This window comes from Chrysemys picta, chromosome 21 (genome assembly GCF_011386835.1).
Source record: "Chrysemys picta bellii isolate R12L10 chromosome 21, ASM1138683v2, whole genome shotgun sequence".
In the NCBI taxonomy this organism is placed as follows: domain Eukaryota; kingdom Metazoa; phylum Chordata; order Testudines; family Emydidae; genus Chrysemys; species Chrysemys picta.
The window spans coordinates 10,607,926-10,622,023 of NC_088811.1; positions in this window are offsets into that span (position 1 = coordinate 10,607,926).

The following is a 14,098-nucleotide window of genomic DNA, read 5'->3' on the forward strand; positions in this document are numbered from 1 at the left end:
GCAAAACATGCTTCCAGTGTGATTTGGCTACATTCACACTGACCAGCCAAGCCACGTTACAAACCACTTAGCTGGGGGAGGGATAGCTCAGTGGTTTGAGTATTGGCCTGCTAAGCCCAGGGTTATGAGTTCAATCCTTGAGGGGGCCATTTAGGGAACTGGTGTAAAAATCTGTCTGGGGATTGGTCCTGCTTTGAGCAGGGGGTTGGACTAGATGATCTCCTGAGGTCCCTTCCAACCCTGATAATCTCTGATTCTGTAAATAGGCTCCTTAATGAGATCCAATATGGCTTTAGAGAGCAGGCAGTGATTCTTACCTGAGCGCCCTACTACCTCCCTGTGCTGGTGACAGAGTAATTAAAGTGATCAAAATATCTGTTCCAGTCAAGATCCCATTATATTCAGTTGTTCAATATATTACTCCCCTCTACTTAGTGTCCTCTATGGATGTACAGTCCGTATCTAGCCCTCCAGGTAGTTACTCCTCTGTCATTATAACCTCTGTTTTCTTGGTGGTTTATGACTTGGTGTTAAAAATTCCTACCAGGGATTTAACTCCAGAAATAAGACCTCAAACCATGGAGTGAAAAGCAAAAATCCTCCAGAATCAGTTGGGCTGGGGGTTTTGTTTGGTTGGTTGGTTGGTTCTGGTTTTGCTTTTGTTCTTTGTTAATATTGAGAATAAAAGGGTCACTTTCGAGGGACTGGATGGTTCTGAGACTTGCTAATAATAGCTGGACCCTCTAGGCCATGAGTTCAAATCCACGCAGGCTGGTGGTATCTGAAAATGGCTGTGGCATATATGAAATGAGTTGGAGATGTTAGCCCAGTTCTGTGGGACTGGGTGTCAAAATCACCTCTTACTATTTGTTTGTATTGGGGTCATATTTACGATCCCCAGTCATGGAGCAGGATCGCTGGGTGCTGTATAAACACAGAACAAAAACATGGTCCCTGCCCCAAAGAGCTGACAATCTAAGTATAAAACAAGAGACGACAGGTGGCTATAGACGGACAGAGTGGGGAAACAATGAGACAATAACGGTCAGCGTGATAGGCAGTGATTCCACTCAACAGCTGCCTAACCAAAAAGTCCCGGTGCTAGTCTCAGAGGAAAGGCCAACAACCACATGGGCCATTGGACTGAACTGCCCTCCGACCCCTAAGGAAGTCTGTCTACCAACAACTGTCACAAGGGATTTGTGGCATGGACACTGTTCACAGGACAGCCGGGCGGAGAGCTACCAACTCATTTCATGCAGGCCCCCAAGCAGCCTTCAAGTGTCATGACTTTTGGTCACTAACTACCTGGGCTGGCTTGAACTGGCCACCTGGTGAAAGGCTCCCTGTGAATTCTGGGGCAGTAAGGGAAATCCCTCCCCCAAAGGAGCCTGGGGAAAGATGAACCAAAGTACAAAAAGCTGGGTGCCTCAGGCCCTACCTATGCTGTAGGTTTCACAGGGACAGGAGTTTGGATACAACACCGTTAAAACTGTAGCATAGCTGGGACTAAGTACAGCTTCACAATGGGTAGAAACCTTGGCTACCCTAGGGCTTTAACCTGGGTCTGGGACACAGGTTCTGTCTACACTCCAGGGCTGATTCCCAGCTACACTAAGAGGCATAAAAAATTAGTGGAAATGGCCTCCTGAGAATGCCCTTCTGCCCAAAGGGGCTTCCTTGACCAGTGCAGAGCTGGTGTAAGGGTTCTACACCCCCCTTACTCTCAGCCCCCATGTAGGAGGCAGATTGGGGTATATTGGGGAGCACAACTGGACTGCACTTCGGCTATTCTCTGCCATTGCTCACCTCTGCTTCCCAGGGCCTATAGGACACAAAGCATACATTAGAGCAACCCTGAGGCTATTCTACCTTATGCTTGGAGCTGGGTATGTCTTAGATAACTCCAGAATACAAACAGCACAGACTTACCTTTATCTGCCCCACTGCATTCCTTCCCAGTGCAGGAATGGGGAAACTGAGAATCAAGCCTACACGTTTTATTGGGAGTGTTGTAACCTGACCTCCCTGATGCATTTCTAGCCTGTCCACGCTGGTCAGGCAAACCATGCATGACAGAGCTGTGTCCAAGAACAGTTCAGCTCTCCGTGCAGACAGGGCCTCCCTCTCCAAGTCCCAGGGTCATTTGCAGCCTGCTAGGACCCCTGCCCAGGGGGCTTTTCCTAGAGCTGCTTGCTGAGTGGCTGTCTTGAGCCTACACCTCCTTCACATCCTGCTGCTTGGGCTGTGGCCCAAGACCAGGGCAGCTGGTGTTCTCCTCGTTCCTGTCAGTTGCTCTTCCTCCTGTTTGGCCACTTGCCATAATGGCAGAGCTGGCTGCCCAGTGAACTGAGTGATGGCCGCTCGGACTCCCCCCTCAGGCGTACGGTGCTGGGACAGAAATACAGCAATGGGGTGGCTACTGAATAAACTAAATTGGGGGAAAGACCCCGCAGACGGAGCCACAGCCCATCTCATCCGCGCACCCTGCTGGGACCCCTAAGCTGGGCATGCTTCTCCCGTCCCCCCTGCAGCTGCAGCTTCTGCTCCCCCACCCCACCTCCCCAGATATGAGCAACTTCATACTCCCCCTCCCCCATCTGGCATGAACATCTCCCTCCTTTTCCTATCAGGAGAAACTTCTCCATCTTCTCCGCCCTGCCCCCTGCCAGGGGAGCAGCCATTTCTCCCCCATCCCTAACCTGCCAAGGCTAGTTCCTCTCCCCCATCCCCACCCCATCACCTGGGCATCCCCACTTCTCCCTCTCTCCCCCCACTCCCTAGTCAGATGCCTGGTGCGGCTCCTCTGCCCCACACACTCCATCACCTGGGCATACTGCCTTGCTTCTCCCTCCCCTCTCAGTCACCCGGCCTCCCCTCTCTCACAGCTCAAGCTAAAAGATCCAATTTCCTGTTTCCAGCTTGTGAAAAGGTTACTTGGCACCTCCCCAAGCTGAGCCAACCAGTTCCATCCAGGAGCTGCTCTCCTGAGCTAGCTTTTGGGTTATAACTAATCCCTTGGCACTGCTCTTGGCACACACTGGTGTGTCTGCATTTCTGTGTGTGTAGGAGGGGGACCTTCCCACCTTTGTGGGGGGGTGTTTGAGGGTGGAGGGGATGGCATTTGTTCCTGAAATTGGGGCTTAAAAGGTGCTAATTTTTTTTTTACATGGCAGTATAGGTAGAAGGGCTAGCCCTGCTCTGTGCGTGTGTGTGTGTGTGTGTACACACCTGTGGTTGTGTGTATATAGGCGAATAGCTATGCCAGCTTTGTGCATGTATGTGTACTGGGCGGAGGTGCAGGGGAGAGTTGTGTAGAAGAGAGCTTATTCCACAGCTGTTTGCATCAGTGTGTGTTTGAATGTATTTTTGCACATTTGAGAGCTGGGCACATCAACGAACTTGGTGCCTTTAGCTTTTTCACCCTGTACTCTTTGTTCTGTGGCAGTAGCTTGAGCTGAGATGTAATTAAATGCCAGGAAAGCAGTGGATAGTGAAATTGTCCATCTAGTTCTCCTGGATGTTGCTGGTTTAGTCATTGGAGGTGATGTTTTTCTAAGCTTGGCCCAGAGCCCAAAAAGTCACCCCAGCAGAGAGGGTTGGAACTCCATTAAATTGGACCTTGCTGACTCTTTCAGAGCCCAGGGGGTTAGAACTGCCTGGTGTTTTTTGTTTGCCAAAAACATTTATTTGGGTCAAAAATGCAGATTCAGCAGCACTGAAATGTTTGCAAATTAGTGTTGATTGCACCAAATTGTTCACTTTGGAAAAAAAATTCCTAAAATGTTGGGTTTTTTTTTACGTTTTCTAAATGAAATCTTTTGATTTTTTTTAAATTCAAAATGACTTTTTCTTTCAAAATGTCCTTTAATTTTACTTTTAAGTAAAAACAAAAAAGCTCAAAAATCAAAACAAAACTTTTCATTTCAACTATTTATTTGGTTTTACTTTTCAGTTGGATGAAAAAATTAATTTTCAGTTCAATCCGAAACTGTTTTCTCCTGTACTTTTTCGGCATTGCCAGCACAATAAAAAACTCTGCCATTCACACAGGGATTGGCAGAGGGTCTCTCATATGGAAGCAGCTTTATTGCCGCTCTTCACACAAGCTGTGTACAATGCACCCTCCACCTTTATTTCAGTGTTTTCGTCTCAATAGAATTGCTTGTTGACTTGAAGGGCAGCCAGATGAGCACCTCGGCCTCCCTTCTTGACTGGACAATGGGCACTCTTCCTCATACCCCCATCCTGGAAGTTGGATCCTTCTTTCTGGGCAGCAGGCACCCATGCCTCTTGGGAATCATTCCCTTCTGGCCGCATACTCAGGGTACGTCCACACTACCCTCTGGATTGGCGGGTAGCGATCGATCTATCGGGGATCGATTTATCGCATGTACTGTAGACACGATAAATCAATCCCCGATCGCTCTCCCGTCGACGGCTGAACTCCAGCTCGGCGAGAGGCGGAAGCAAAGTCGACGGGCGGCCGTCGATCCCGCACCTCGAGGATGCAAAGTAAGTAATTTTAATTCGATCTAAGATACGTCGACTTCAGCTACACCATTCTCGTAGCTGAAGTTGTGTATCTTAGAGCGATTTCCCCCCTCCCCCCAGTGTAGACCAGGCCTCACAGTTCCCACCCCTTAGGAGCCAGTCTCTTGTCTCTGGGCTCACACATTCCCAGGAGCCAAGAGATGGAAATAATTGCCAAGTGTAGACTGGAGTCTTTAGTAGAGGAGAGCACTGTCCCTGTGATGAGATGGCTGTTACCAAGTGGCATTAGGGTGACCAGATGTCCTGATTTTATAGGGACAGTCCTGATATCTGGGGCTTTGTCTTATATAGGCTCCTATTACCCCCCACCCCATCCCGATTTTTCACACTTGCTATCTGGTCACCCTAAGTGGCAGTAGTCATGTGCTCTCAATGTGTTGATAGTTAACTGCCAGGTTAGGAAAAGTCTTGATAAAGTTAAAGGGTTTATTAGCTGATCAGAGGCTGTCAACCCTAGGAGGATCTTCAAAGATCACATGATGGTTGGATCAATACTGTCAGCAAACAAAAGGGAGAGACGCGCTAATCAGGCTTACTTGTTCACCTACATTCTGATAAACCTGCGAAGGTCACCAGGTCAGTTCTGAAGCTGCCTCTTTTCCAGACTTTCCTATCCCCCCCATACACTCACATGGCCCCTCAGGGTCACGCATAGGGAAAAACACTCCATTGTTCTAGCTAGCTGATATCATTCACATCATTCAGCATTCCCAGCACTGGTCCTTGGATATATCTGGGATTGGTAAAAAGCAACAGAGGGTCCTGTGGCACCTTTTAGTCTTAAAGGTGCCACAGGACCCTCTGTTGCTTTTTACAGATTCAGACTAACACGGCTACCCCTCTGATATTTGGGATTGGCACATCTACAGAGCTGTATGGACATACCCAAGATAGCTACACAGAAGATCCAGGAACTGCATGGAGTCTGGCTGGAGCAGACAGAATGCGCGGGATCCTGAGTTGCATGGAGACCAGGCAGTCAGTGTGTATCTTCAGAAGTTGCCTCTCCTTGTGCTCACTTATCTGCAACCTCAAACAGGCATTTACGCATGCAGGGAGTGAGTCACTGTGCTTCAAAGTACCCAAGTGACAGCCATGGGTCCTGTAGCCACCGAGAAGGTACAGAACAATACAAACCTTCACCCAGTGCCCTGTTCAGTCCTTAGGGTATGTCTAGACTGCAATCACTAGGTGTGATTGTGGCTGGAGCCGATATACCTGAGCTAGCTTTAATCTAATCTAGTGAAGCCATGGCAGCATGGGCTAGCTCCAGGAGTTCTGTGCAGCTTTGTACAGCCGGCACCGAAGCTTGCATTGCTGCAGCTCGCTCTGGGGCCGAGCTAGCTAGATTAAAGCTAGGTCGGGTGTGTGGCCCTGAACTGCAGTCACATCCATAGGGCTGGTCTACACTGAAAAGTTACATTGGAGCAGGGCCGGCTCCAGGGTTTTTGCCGCCCCAAGCACCGCAAAAAAAATAAACAAAAAGCCGCGATCTGCGGCGGCAATTCGGCGGGAGGTCCTTCGCTGCGAGCGGGAGTGAGGGACCGTCTGCCAAATTGCCGCTGAATAGCTGGACGTGCCGCCCCTCTCCGGCGTGGCCGCCCCAAGCACCTGCTTGGCAAGCTGGTGCCTGGAGCCGGCCCTGCATTGAAGTAGCTACGTCTCTCAGGGGTGTGAAAAATCCATACCCCTGGGAGAAGTAGTTAAGCTGACCTAACCTAACCCCTGGTGTACTCAGTGCTAGGTCAGTGGAGCTACCGCCTCTTGGGGAGGCGCATAAACCGCAGCAATGGGAGAACCCCTCCCATCTCTGTAGTGAGTGTTGACTCTGACACGCTACAGCATCACAGCTGTAGTGCTGGAGCTGCACCACTGTAGTGATTTAAGTGTAAACATAGCCACAGGCCATGTCTACACTACCACTTATGTCCCTCAGGGCAGTGAAAAAAACACTCCCCGGAGTGACATAAGTTTCACCGGCATAAGTGGTAGTGTGGACAGTGCTGTCGGGGCAGGAGAGCTTCTCCTGCGCCATAGCTACCCTTGCTCGTTGAACTGGTTTTATTATGTCGATGGGAGAGCTCTCTCCCGTTGGCATTGAGCGGCTACTCGAGCGATCTTACAGTGGCGCAGCCAGTGTAGACCTACCCTTAGTCTCAGCAGAGGCCATAAATAAGGCTATGTTTTAGTCACGGGTATTTTTAGTAAAAGTCATGGACAGGTCACGGGCTGTAAACAAAAATTCACAGGCCCATGACCCGCCCTGACTAAAACGTGGGTGGGAGCTGTCTGGGGGCACTGCAGGTGCTGGGGAGTGGTGGCTCGGGAGCCCCACTGGTGCTGGGAGATGGGGGGCCTGGCCGTGGCATGTAGCCTGGTACTCCTGCTGCTGTTGGGGGGGGGCACTGGCACTTGGCAGGGCTGGCAGAGGCTTCCTACCCCAGCTCCACATCCCTGCAGCTCCTAGGCGGCAGAGGCAGGGGCCATGGCAGAGGCTCTGCTGCTCCCGCCACAAGCACTGGCTGCTGCAGCCCATGGGACCTGTGCTGGCAGGGCCTGTAGGCGCAGGCAACGCAGAGACACCCCTTCCCTCCGCCTCTCGCTGCCTAGAGGAGCTGCAGGGGAGCCATGCCAGTGGGAGCCGGGGAGCTCCCCCCCCGAGGTAAACGCCCCCCCCCCCCTCACAGTCCCCAACCCCATGCCCCTAGCCCTGAGCTCCCTCCCACACACCCAAACTGCTGCTGCTGGCCCAGGGGCTGCCCAAGCCAGGCAGCCCCTGAGTCAGCACCAGCTGCTGCAGAAGTTGGAGGTCACAGAAAATCATGGAATCTGTGACCACCATGACAGACTCACAGCCTTAGCCATAAACAAGGGATGCGCTCACGCTTGTCCATGGGGAACTAACCTGACACCACCAAACATCTTGATTACTAAACTAGAATGATACAAAAACAACATGACGCAGAGTAAACGGATTAAAAACTGGTGAAATGACAGATCTTAAAATGTAATTATAAACAGGGGATTGTTATCAAGCCACTGTGTTGCTAGTGGGATCCTGTAGGAAATCAGCTCTTGGCCTTACTCTACTTAACATTTTTATCAGTGATTTGGGAGAAAAACCCATAAAATCATTACTGATAAAGTTTGACACAAATATTGGGCGAGTGGTAAATAATGAAGAGTACAGGTCACTGATACAGAGTGATCTGGAGTGCTTGGTAAGCTGGATGCCGGCAAACTGTATTCCTTCCAGTACGGCCAATGTAAAATCGTACCTCTAGGAACAAACAACATAGGCCATATTTACAGGATGGTGAGAAGCTGGGACTCTGAAAAAGACTTGGGGGGTCAGGATGGATAATCAACTGAACATGAGTTCTCAGTGTGCTGTGGTCAAAAGGGGTACTGTGATCCTTGAATGTATAAACAGGGGGATACTGAATAGGAGTAAAGAGGTTATATTACCTCCGTGTTTGGCACTGGTGCCACGACTACTGGAATACCGTGTACAATTCTTATGGCCACACCTCAAGAGGATGTTGATAAGTTAGAGAGTGTTCAGAGAAGGGCCACAAAAATTATTAAAGACTAGGAAAATATGCTGTATCATGAAAGAGTAAGGAACTCAGTCTATTTAGCCTATCAAAGAGAAGGTTAAGGGGTGACTTGATCTACCTACATGGGGAACAGATAGGGTGACCAGATGTCCCGATTTTATAGGGACAGTCCCAATATTTGGGACTTTTTCTTATATAGGCACCTATTTCCCCCCACCCCCGTACTGTTTTTTCACATTTCCTATCTGGTCACCCTAGGAACAGAAGTACCTACATGGGAAACAGAAATGTAATACCAGAGAGCTCTTCAACCTAGCAGACAAAGGTGTAACAAGAACCAATGGCTGGAAGTTGAAGCTAGACAAATTCAGATTAGAAATAAGGTGCAAATTTTTAACTAAGAGGATAATTAAACCTTGGACCAATTTATCAAGGAGTGTGGTGGATTCTCCATCGCTGGAAATTTTAAAATCAAGATTAGATGTTTTTCTAAAACAGCTGCTGTAGTTCAAGCCCAGCTATTGGACTTGAAGCAGGAATTAATTCATGGAAATCCTATGGTTTGTGTTATGGAGGTCAAACTAGATGATCCCTTCTAGGCTTAAAATCCATGAACATGTTAAAGTCATTTCACGCAGGCCACCAAACAAGGTAGTTAAAATCTAAAGCATTTTTCCAAAATAACTTCTGACTTTTGTGAGCATCATCTGCACTGTCAGTGCAGAGAGATACAAAATGGCCTAACATGACTGCTCTTTGGAGTTTGAGGAGCAGGGACAGAACTACAAATTTGGGACCCCATCATACTGGACTGATCCACACTCTGGATCCAGATAACGGGTCTGAGTTCACTACTTGAACCTTTTTGTACAGTGGGCTGAATCCTGAAATTTGGGGAAGTTCAGATCCAGATCTCAAACACCCAAGTTTGGGAGCGTTCAGACCCAGAGATTTGGTTTGTCCCATGAGGGTGACATGAAGTTCAACTCTGGATTCAGGCTGCAGGGGCATTAATTCAGAGTCATTGTCAGGAATAATAGAAAACCCATGTCTATGGGAAATGTGCAGAGCGAGGGTCTTTCTGTGGACTTTAATGTTTTTACCCAGGATTAGAACATCAGTGTATAAAGCCAGGCATTCCTAGCTCAGTATCACCAACCCCAAATGTTCAAAAATCATGAGTCAGTCTCATCAAAAATCATGAGGTTATGTAAAACCAATAGATTTGGTGTTCTTTTTATTTGCCTTCTGCTTTTTGAGCCTTTCGGGTGCACTGGAGTCACATTTTGAAGCTTTCTTCACAGCCACGAGGGCTAGAAACTTACTTTTTCTTTAAGAATGAAGGCTGAAAGCATCACATATCCACTTGACTCCAGGAGCTGGGGCTTTAAGGAAAACAATAATTAACATGTGACTCATGACAAAATCATGAGAGTTGGCAACACTGCAGTAGCCCTTCTGGTTGTGAAGTAAACCCGCAGCATATAAACTGATGGCATATTGTGTCTGTCTGCAGAGAGCTGGGTGTAAACCATTGCACTAACGTAAGGACAAAGTTCCTCCATTGATTTCAGTAGGATGTAAACTTTGGAGCTTGATATCATGTGCCCCTGAAATAGAAACACTGTTAATCTCTGGTGATATTCCTCTTAGAAACATCCAGCTAAATCACGTGGCCAGAGTGCAGCTGTCTGAGCTTTCCCCAGGCATGTCAAAGGGTGGGAATAAAGCTGCCTGGTTTGAATAGGTAAACAGAACTGTTGACTCTTCCTTGAATTATTAAAATAGCTGAGATGCTTCCCCTTGTTCTTAAAATGTACATAGAAGCAATAAGTTATCTTTGCAACAGGAGACCCTGATGTCTCTGAAGTCCTCTGGGGACCTGGAAGGGTTCGTAAGGGACCCACTGAGTGGAATTCCATCCCAGGACAAGTGGCAGCTACAGTTTTGTCAGGAAGAAAAAAGTGTTGGAGATTTCTGTGGGTTTTATGTAAGATTTGGGCCAGTGCTGGAAATGTACAATAATGTGCTAATGCATATTGCTAGTGATTCTTTGTCTGATAATGACACATGATATTAAACTATAAGGGCCAAGCAGACTAGGAAACACCTCCCAGGTAGGGCTGTCATTCGCTCAGGATTTTCCTGATTGTGTTGGGGCACTCCTACATTGGCTGTGTCAATGCTAGACTTTTTGGGGAGATCTACGCCTGCTGCGTTGCCACCTGTACCTCTCCACCCACCGGAGCGATGATAGGGATTCTAGTGTAGACAGGGCACTGGAATTTTTACCACTGTGTTGTCTAACCCCCCTGTCCAGAGCCTGAGACCTGCCTGCATTAGGCAATCCCATCATTGCTATGACTGATGTAGCTCTACATCTACAGGACAGTGCAACTTGGGTGAGTTAGTGAACACAAGGCCATATTTCCAGCAGCATTTGCATTAGCCCTGCATGGATCCCAAAATATGTCACTGTGATGAAGTGGTTTGTACTGCACTTTACTGCTGGTTTGGATGCAATGTTGCCGCGGTTCATTAGGTTTGCCCCAGGAGATAAGGGTAGCTGAATTTGTTCTGTTGGACAAACTCATCAAGGTGGCAACCCTGCTTCCCCTGCAGGAATTCAACTAAGGATATGTCTACACTGTAATTAAACACCCTGGCTGGTCGATGTCAGCTCACTCCGGCTTACGGGGCTCAGGATAAGGGGAAGTTTAGTTGTGGTGTAGATGTTCAGGGCTCAGGCTTGGGACCCTCCCCGCTCAAAGCCTGGGAAAGTCCAAAGCTTTAGCACCATTCAGGAATCTACCCCTATGATTCTATAGTGAAAACAGAGCCATGCTTTAACCATGTTAGGTGACTACTGTTGTAACCAGGTCCTGCAATGCAACCACTAGTACAGAGAGGGCCTCAGTCTTGGAGCATGTCTACATGAGCACTTACTGTGTGGCAAGCTGGGGTGTAAATCTACAGTGCTCCAGTGTGCCACACACTACATGTCTATGTGGACCTGGTATCAATCTGCACTAGGGAACCTATAGTGCACACCAGCAGGGTCCACATAGACACTCTTTGTGGCATGCTGGAGTGCTGTAGACAGGGCCGGCTCCAGGGTTTTGGCCACCCCAAACAGCCAAACAAACAAAAAACCAAAATAAAACCAAAAAAGAGCCGTGATCGCGATCTGCGGCGGCAATTCATCGGGAAGTCCTTCGCTCTGAGCAGGAGTGAGGGACTGTCCGCCGAATTGCCGCCAAACAGCAGGACGTGCCGCCCCTCTCCGAAGTGGCCACCCCAAGCACCTGCTTGGTAAGCTGGTGCCTGGAGCCGGCCCTGGCTGTAGATGTACACTCCAGCTTAGTGGGGGCACAGTAAGTGTTTGCATTGACATGCTCTAGGTCTCAGGCTAAAGCGCTTTTTAAAAAGTTTGGGTTGGCTGCAGATACAGAGCAAGTGGGGAGGGTAGGACAGAGACTTTGGACCCAGAAGAAGCAGACCTTGTAAATTGCAGACTGGAGGATGCTGCCCAAAATTCAGATCAGAAAGTGCAAGAACAGTAGAGCAGGGCCAGATCATCTGAGCCAAGGTAAGATCATGAAATTGAACGGGAGAGGAAAGGAGGTGACATTACCTTTTACATTAAACTGCTAGATAGCATCATTCTCAACAGGGCTTCTGTGGAGCCCTCCTTCATTTTCGGAATTGGAACCTAAGTCATCTTTCCTTGTTATCCATCTATCTATCAAAAAACAAGTTTCTACTAGCTGCAGTGTCTTTGCCTATATATAACACAACATCCTGGTGAAACATTTCTCCTGGAGACAGGTTTCAGTGGTAGCCGTGTTGTGTCTGTATTGCCTCTTTGCCTAGCCTCTCCACCTTGGTCCCTCATTTAAATTAAACTACTTCCAAAATTATCCCTGTGCAAGGCTTGTCCCATGACTGACAGCTGCCTGTTGGGAACCATGTGAGAGACAGCCTGATTTTCTGGGATTGCAGTTGGCGGTTTGAAACACATGAAACTGAGATCCCTGCTGCTGAATGCTATTAGAATGCCAGCAAAATGTGTCACAGGTTGGAACTGGAATGGGACCTTTTATAACACAGACATATAGTATAGGTATTTCAAAGATGGATTTTAAACTTCCCCACCCGCACCTTTCCATTCTGCAAAAAACATCTACAGTCAGCTACTCCCTGAATAACATATACGTAGTCCTCTTCATAGCACTTCAGAACTGCTGCATAGATTAGGTTTATAATGGTTTACGACATATGGATTCTCATTTCTTATGATGACATGGACTGAACCAAAGTGCAAATATAAAAGTACTGGTAAAATCTGATGGCACTTCTTGTAATAGTTGGGTTTTGCTCCCTATGTCCATAGCCAAAATTTATTCCTGTGTTCAACTTATCTACCTGCAGTGAAAGGGCAAAATGAGCTAGAGGCAGAATTGTCTGGTGGCTAGATCAGAGAACTGAGCTACAAGAGAACTGGATTTTATTCCTGACTCTTCCACTGACTCAGCATGCAAACTTGGGCAAATTGCTGCCTCTCCTCCGTGCCTCGGTTTCCACATCTGCAAATTAGGGATAATACCTTAGGGATGTACCTAGCATTTTGAAAAGTTTGCAATTAGGGTGCAGTTTCCTTTGGTTGATGGTAGACATTCACAAGTGGTCAATTTGGTCCATCATCTAGGAGTACTCTTGGATTCCTCGGGGATGCTAAGATCTCACAACAGAATCTGCGAGTAATGCTTTCCATCATATCCATCTGGCTAAGAGACTCCGTCCCATCCTGGCGAACAATGATTTGGCCTCAGTTATTCATGCCTTCATCACTTCTCAACTGGACTACAGCAATGTGATAAATCTTCAGGGCATGAAACCTTCAGTACTTGGGAAACTCCAGTTAGTACACAATGCTGCAGTCAATTATCAGAGGGGTAGCCGTGTTAGTCTGAATCTGTAAAAAGCAACAGAGGTTCCTGTGGCACCTTTAAGACTAACAGAAGTATTGGGAGCATAAGCTTTCGTGGGTAAGAACCTCACTTCTTCAGAAGTGGGTTGTAGCCCACGAAAGCTTATGCTCTAATAAATTTGTTAGTCTCTAAGGTGCCACAAGTACTCCTGTTCTTTTTGAGGATACAGACTAACACGGCTGCTACCCTGAAACCGGAACTGCTGCAGTGTTTCTCCTTAGCAACACAGTCTGCTGTGAGTACCTCAGACCTGTCCTCTGCTCTCTACGCTGACTTCCCCATACAATTTCGAATCAGTTTCAAAGTCTTCTCAGTCCTCTTCAAAGCGCTTCATGGCCTGGGCCTAAGATATCTAAAAGATCACCTAACGCTCTGGAATGAAGACCATGGTTCACAACTCAACTCCTCTCTACAATAAGGGTAAAGCTTGTCTGTGCAGGAGACAGAATTTTCTCAGGGGCCGTCCGAAACTGTGGAATGAACTCCCACACAAGAACCAAGGACCATCAAAAACCTCATTGCCTTCCACTCTAAGTGCAAGGCACCTTTCTGGGACTTGCCGTAGCCAACATAAACACACAGCAACAGGCATGTTTAAAAATAACACTAAAAAAAACTACCAAAACAGGACACTCCACTGCACGTGCTTCTCCCCCTGGAGACAGGATGTGAGAACAAATAACCCAAGACAGATGTGTGGTCACGTTGCTTCATGCGCTAGTGAAAAGAGCTCAGACACTATGGTGATAAGCAAGGTATAAGAACTTTTATAAAACAAACTAGAATAGAATACCTTGGTAAGTTGCTTTGAAGTCCATGGAAGAAAAGTACAACATAAATGATCATTAAAGTGATTCAGACACAAGTTCCTGGCTCCAGCTTTAAGGGTCAGGTTATAAAGAGACATAATGTAGATGCTTAAAGGAAGATGTGGGTTAATAGCACTGCTGGTTTGTACCCCCCGAACGTCTTCAGTCCAGATGCTAAATTGAT